The sequence below is a fragment of the Serinus canaria genome, chromosome 20, assembly GCF_022539315.1.
Source record: "Serinus canaria isolate serCan28SL12 chromosome 20, serCan2020, whole genome shotgun sequence".
Lineage (NCBI taxonomy): Eukaryota > Metazoa > Chordata > Aves > Passeriformes > Fringillidae > Serinus > Serinus canaria.
In genome coordinates this window covers 14,376,983-14,383,642 of record NC_066333.1, presented here as the reverse complement: position 1 = coordinate 14,383,642, position 6,660 = coordinate 14,376,983, and the positions used below count along the sequence as shown (strand labels likewise).

General features: G+C 49.5%; 1 protein-coding gene across 8 annotated transcripts in view; it reads left to right on the top strand.

The window, feature by feature from the left end:
• Positions 1-178: 178 nt before the first annotated feature.
• The window catches only part of STAU1 (staufen double-stranded RNA binding protein 1), a 34,655-nt gene continuing 28,173 nt past the window's right edge, over positions 179-6,660 (top strand). For 7 of the 8 annotated variants that reach the window (XM_050981989.1, XM_050981988.1, XM_050981986.1 and 4 more), the window contains exons 1-2: positions 179-323; positions 4,838-4,904. The gene's annotated coding sequence lies outside the window, so the exon portion shown is untranslated. The remainder of the gene's footprint in view (positions 324-4,837; positions 4,905-6,660) is intronic. The other variant, XM_018917448.3, reaches the window with a different exon arrangement.

Sequence of the window (6,660 nt, the reverse complement as noted above, 5' to 3'; positions counted from 1 at the left end):
CACGCCGGGAGTTGTAGTTTTCCGGTCTGCGCCTCGCGCGGAGCATGCTTGGATTCGTAGTCGCCGCGGAGGAGGCGGTGCTCCCGGTAGGGCTGCGCGTCCATTGGCTCGGGGAGCGGAGAGGGGCGGGGTCTCTGGGGGCTCGCTCGCTGCCGATTGGCTATTCGGAGGCCCCGCCCCCGGCGCGGTGCCGTCAGTTCCGGCGGGCCGCACCGCCCCGCTCATTCTCTTTGGTGTTTGCCCTGTGCCGCCCCGCCGGTCCCGCCCGGCCCATGGACTGAGCGACCCCCGCCCACCCCGGCCCGGAGCCGAGCTCAGCGCAGGTGAGGGGGCGCGGGCGGCCCGGGCCTGGCGAGGCCGCGGGCGAGGGGCGGCGGGGCCTGGCGGGCCCGCACCGGGCCGGAGCTGCGGCCAGGGCCGGGGCCGTGGGGAGGGGTTGGCCCGGAGCCCTGTGCCCGTCCGGGGATCGCCCTGTGCCCATTCCCGGCCCGGGGCTCATTCCGCGCACGGCCGGGCTGTGCCCGCTCCTGCGGTGGCGGGGCCGGGAGACCGCCCCGACGGGGAGCGGGGACCGGACCGCGATGGGCCCGGCACTGGCGCCAGCGGCCCCGACCTGCGGGGGAAGTGTCGGGGCTGTCGGCACCGCCGCCGCCCCGGGCGGGCAGTGACAGCTGCGCTCCGGGCGTCCCGAAGCGGTGGCAGCGCACCCGGTGCCGTGGGCGCGCAGTCGTTCCCGGCGCGACTCTGGGGCGGCAGCGGCGGCTCCCGGCGCAGGGGCCGGGGCAGCGCTGCCGGTTCGGCTGCCGGGCGTGCCCGCCGAGTGCCCAGAGCCCAGCATCCTCCCGGGCCCAGGCGGCGGTACCGAACTGCCGAGCCAGCCGGTCGGGCTGCCGGGACAGCACGTGCGGGAGCGGGGACAGCGCCAGCCCCTCCTGGCACAGCTGAACGGGCAACCCCGGCTCTCCCCTCGTTCCCATCGGGACTGGCAGCGGCGCTCTCCAGGATCACTTCTCCCTGTTTCCTGAGCAGAACGCTCGTTTTTCCCGGGGTGTAAAGCCACAAGTCCCGTTTAAGGCCTCCCCTGCCTCTGGCTGGCTGGAGACAGTGCAGCCTTGGCTTGTCCGTCAGGGGATGCTGGACCTGGAAGTGCCAGAGCCATTTTTATGATGCATTCATCTGCTGGGTATTGTTGTCGTTACTTTTCCAGCAGGTTGAGGGCAAACCTGGGAGGAGCATCCTTTGGAATGTCAGTGAAGGCTAGGTGTATTTACATACACACGTATCTGTGAACTGAAATATCTAAATGAAGTCTGTGGTCTGCTTTTGGAATGGTATATTTATAAAATCTTGTTTCTTCTAACTAGAACGTGCAAGTGTACTGCACAGTTCCCTTGCTCAAACTGGAGGCAATGCTTTGGTTTTGTTGTTTTTTAATATTAGTGGACATGAGAATTTGAGTTCTGATTATGCAGCTATGGCTTCAGTGTAATAAAGTGATTTCTGCATTGTCTGTTGATTATTTCATACATGCAACAAATGTGTGTTCTGACTTCTATAGAGATTCACTCAAGGTCTGTCACATCTTGATGAGAATATCAAAAGCCCAGGGGCTTTTTAGAGTAAATATAGTAAAAAGCTGGGTTTTTTTACTATATTTTCTATTTTCTGAAGTTGTATCACAAACTTATTTCCAAACTGTTCTAAAAGGATGCATGCAAGAGACAATTCTTTTATATGTTGTTATTTTAAGCAGACACTCTGTTCAGAGTTTTTCATAACATCATGAATCATTTTTGCACTATCAGTACAAGTCACTCAAAATGTGTTTTGTGGCAAAATTATTCATAGGTTGAAATAAATTTGAAGTGATATGACTGTACAAAATCAGAGCAAAACTGGAAATTGCTTTGTGCCTTTCAGATCTTCCTGAAGAACAGCAGCTATTTTTTGGAGACAAATGAACATTCCAAAAGCCCTTTTCCTGGCTCCTTTGGCCAGGCTCCTTGGCAGGGTTGGTTCTTTCACTAGGGGTGCTACAGATGCCCCAGGGCAGTGCAGGAGACCTGGGCATGATGCTCTCAGCAGTGTCCGTGGATTCTGTGACCTGTTCTGCTGCAGGCAAAAAGCCAAAACCCGTGAACAGTTTTGTCACTACACTAATTGAGCTAGAAGTATCAGTTAGGTGTTTATTCATTATATCACTTCCTGGTTTATCAGTTTGGTTGGAACTGTCTGGTTTATGCATATGTTTGGTAGGTCCCTCTTTTCATTCAGCTTTTACTTTCAAATTTTATCTTTTTTTCTCTTATTAATAATCCATATCTTGGCTCCAAGACTACTTTGCATAACATTTAGTGTTTGTGCTGTTACCAAAAACAGCAGCATCTTTTTCTACAGTGTTACTTTTGGGAAGGATCCTGTCTTGTGGAAATGTTGCAGATTTATCTAAGAAGAAAACATTGTTCAACAGCGTTTTATGTTTTGTGCAGATAGCATTAATTCTGTAAAATTTAGTCATTGTTAGTCAATTTACAGTGAGACTTTCCAGTTGTAAGTAGATGCTGTTAAACACCGTAGCAGCAGCTTGAGAATTTTATGCTGTATGTTATAAAGCTACCCCTAATGTGGGTTTTTCAAAGGTATTTTAGGTTACAGCATCTCAACAAATCTCCTAGAGTTTGTGGATATTTATTTTTTGTGCCTTAAAATAGTTGATGGTTATGTCTGGCATTTGTCTTGCTTCTCAGGCTGCTCTGCCAGGTGCTGGTGGAGCAGAGTGGACAGTGTGTGCACCCAGGGTGGGAATGGGGGACACGGCTGGTTCCTAGCAAGGGACACAAGGAGAGTGCCAGCACCTGCAGCCTCCTGAGCAGCAGGAGACCTTTGTGTGCTGGTCCTCACAGGGAGGGAGACCTGTCCCTCTCAGGGTTTAGTTTCTCGTGTTTGCAAGGGCTCTCAGAGCTGAGGGCCAGCCTGTAGCAGGACCCACGTGAGAGGCTGTGCTGCCAGGCCTGTTGTGTGACAGCAGCCAGGCCCTGGTGTCCCTCGGATAAGAGGTGGGAGCGTGCTAGCCAGGTGCACAGAGGTGTGAGCAGCGCTGGGAATGCAGCCCCGGAGTGTCTGCCCAGCCCCCCAGAGGCAGGTGTGCCGGGGGTGACAGCTGTGACAGCCTCGGGGACAGCTGTCAGGGGTTGCAGCTTGCTGCCGGCGGGGGAACCCTCTGTCACCAGAGCAGGGCACTTCAGGGTGGCTGCCAGGAATGGTTTTCTTGATGCATTTTAAGCTCGTTGCCTCTCGTCCTGTCGCTTTAACCATAAAGAACACATTGTTCTTTTCCACTCCAAAATCCTTTCTGGTAGGTGAACTGCTGGTTCTCAGGCCCCAGCCAGCCCTCTCCTCTTCAGAACTCACAAGTTCAGATCCTTTGGCAGTTTTCCCATAGGTTATGTTTCTCTGAAGGGAGTGTCAGGGCTTTTCCCCCTTTGCTTCTGCCTGGAGTCTGGTCCCCAGTGGGTGCAGGGCTCCAGTTGAGGGCTCAGTGTCTGAGTGCAGAGCAAGACTAGTGCAGACCTCGCTCGGGCTGGTTCTTACTGCTGCATCTCAGGATGGGGAGGGCTTTTTCTGAAGCAGCCTGGCAGTGTCAGCTTGTGCTAGGAAGTGGTGTTGGTTGTAACTCTTCTCCACTCTGCTGGTGCCCATCAGATGTGTCTGTGCCATGGTGAGCAGCAGGCAGTGCCTGCACAGCCCTTTGAGCTTGTTCTGCTGAAGTGGAGGGGTTCATTCTTGGCAGGAATGGCTGGGGGAGAAAATTCTGTTGTCTTTATGCACCTTGTTCTTGACCCTGCGTGCAAATATGATGCATTTCCTTGTTTTTCAGATGCTTAGTTTAGCCTCCAGAACACCCTGTAGAAGAGGAGTTGAGCTGAGTGTAATCCCCTTGTGTTCCCTCTTCAGTCTCCTGTTGGTAAACGCCAGGTGTGCTGCCAGCCTGGTTCAGGCTCTGCATCTTCCTTGGCTCTGGCAGGAGAACTGCTCACAGTCCTGGGAGTCAGCCTAAGAGTTTGAAATGCCTGTCTGAAGTTAATTCAGGAGCTCTGTCCTCTTCTAACCCTGATGAAGATTGGGCTCTCCCCCATTTTGTGGCTGGGAATGATGTTGCTGGCATCTGCACACAGTTGGCTTAGGCATGGAAAAGAAGGATTAAACACTTTGTGCTATATTTGTAAGCAGAATAAAATAGGTTTTGATTTCCATTTAGAGCAGTCCGTGCAGTGACAGGTTTCATATGCAGCGCTGAGATAATTTTGTTCTGAAATGGTTTTAGCCAATTTGTGAGTGAAATCACTAGATTGGAAATGTAGCCAAAAGGTGGAATTTGTATAATTTTCTGCGATTAATAACTACCAGAGTTTCTTAGTTTGTGGCTTGCTTTTGGTTTGGCTTTGCGAATGAAGGTCTGAGTCTAGTTTTGGGAGCTGATCTCTACAGCTCTTAGGAAGAAGAGCTTCACTACAGAAAGGAAACCTCACTACAGAAGGAAAATTGGCAAGTGACTCCTGTAATTCTGCAAAGAGCACTATTATGAGATTCCACTGCTTGGGGTGAGAAACATCACTTGGGGTTGGGGAAAGAGCAAGGAAGAGTCTTGGATCAGGTTGGAAGTTCTGCTTGGAAAAGCAGCTCTTTTGAGCAGTTTGTCAGTGGTAATGGAAGGGTCATACAAGTCCTTGTGATCTTATAGATGAGGCAAACTCAGTGTAAGGTGAGAGATTCTCTGCAGAAGATTTCTTTTGTGCCTTTAGGAAGCAAAGTGCTAACTCTCTGTTTTTTCTTTTAGGCATTCTCCATCATAAATATCCTATTTAGAACTAAATACAAATCTTCACTCTCTGGATCTCCTAAAGGTACTGGAAACTTACTTAAAGCATTAAAGTTTCTTACCTTTCTATTTGCATCATATTAAAAAAATGACAAGTTGTGGTAAAACATAATTATCCATAGAAGTGTTTGATTTTTCTTTGATCCTCTGTCTTCTATCTGCAACTCCTGTGTTAATTATAACACAAAAAGACCCCAAGAAAACTTTAACCTAAAAATGTTGCATTCTTTTATATATGAAGATCTTAATTTATTTTTGGCTGACTGGACTGGCCACGCTCTCATCTGCATTAATTTCTTTGGTTACCTTAGTGACACCTGAATGTTACATTTTAATGCATTCAAAATTTCTGGGAATGTTCTAGGCATTGATACACCAAAAGAAAATAAAAATCTAAAAGCAAGTGATGAGCAGTCCTCTGTCATCTGGAGATCCGTGAAGTTTATTATTGCCCACAGGTGGCTGAGTTTGATGGCAGCCACCCCGGGCGGGGATCACCTTCTAGTGCAACACTGTTGTGGTAACCCTGCAAATACTCTGGATGAGTTAGCAAAGAGTAACTGTGGGAAAGGAGCAGTTCTGTAATTAGCTGCTGGCTCAGGTTGTGTGAGTAAAACGTTTGTTCTTTCAAACAAGAAGGATGTTTGGATATCTTAGATATCTGAGTGGCCTTTAGTTCTAGCAACACCTTGAGTATTGATAGGGATCACTTACTTGCACCAGGAGGTGTCTCGAAAAGTTTGAAGTATCTAACCCCTAATTACATGGGAAAAAGCCCTGAAATTCTGGCATCATTGTTCCTCTGCCACTGAAACAGCCTTTATGACTTGTTAGCTTCAACTTTCTCAATTATGGTGCTTTCTTCTTGGGTAGTTAGAATTATAAGCCTGTTATAGGGTAAAGAGCATATTTCTTAGTAAAAGAACTTTGACTAAACCCTTTGAGAATCCCCAGATAACCTGTAGTTAAATGTGCAGTGATGGACAGTGAGTTCTTTTCCCTGAGTGAAATACTTCCCACAAATCAGCTGAAGGATTGTCACCCTCACAGGTAGCTGTGAATGCAAGCACAAATTCCAGTTTGTTTTGTCAGGCTGTTTTTTGAAGTGCTTGTCTCAGGTGGTGGGATGTGCCCTGGAGTCCCCAGAGGTTTTTGTGAGCAGGGGCTGGGTTGTGTCCTGGGCAGCCCTGCGAGCAGAGGAGCTGAGCTGGGGAGAGCTGGGCACTGCCTGAGATCTGCTCTGAGCTCCTCGGGGCTGGGCTGGCCGTGTCAGGGCCCCTTGCTGGGCAGGCAGACCCCTGGGGTGGTGCCCTGCTCCTCCCTGCCCTGCAGCCCTGCCCTGCTGTGGTCTGGGGCTCACACCCGGCCGTGGTAAGCATGTGAAAGGCAGGGCCTTGCTTTAAAAGCAAACTGTTTGTAGAAGTTTTCTGAAAACAATATCAAGCTTCCTTTCCAGCATGATCTCAAACATCCTGATGTTTCTGACATCAAAATAACAACTTTTGGTGTTGTCCTCTTAAAACAGGTGGCTGGAAACTGTAACTTCAGTTCCTCAGAAAGACATTGCACTTAAGCAGGAAAGGAGCATTTGCTTTACTCATTGCAAGATTTCATTGCATTCCTTCATCTGCAAGACTTTGGTGTAGTCTTGGCCAGGCAATTACTGTTGTTGTGTTATGTCTGAAAATTTTCAGGGATTCTAGTGATGCTCTTGGGAAAGAAACTTAGTGATTGTAAAGTTATTGCCCTGGAGCCTTATTCTAAATACTTTTCTTCTTTGT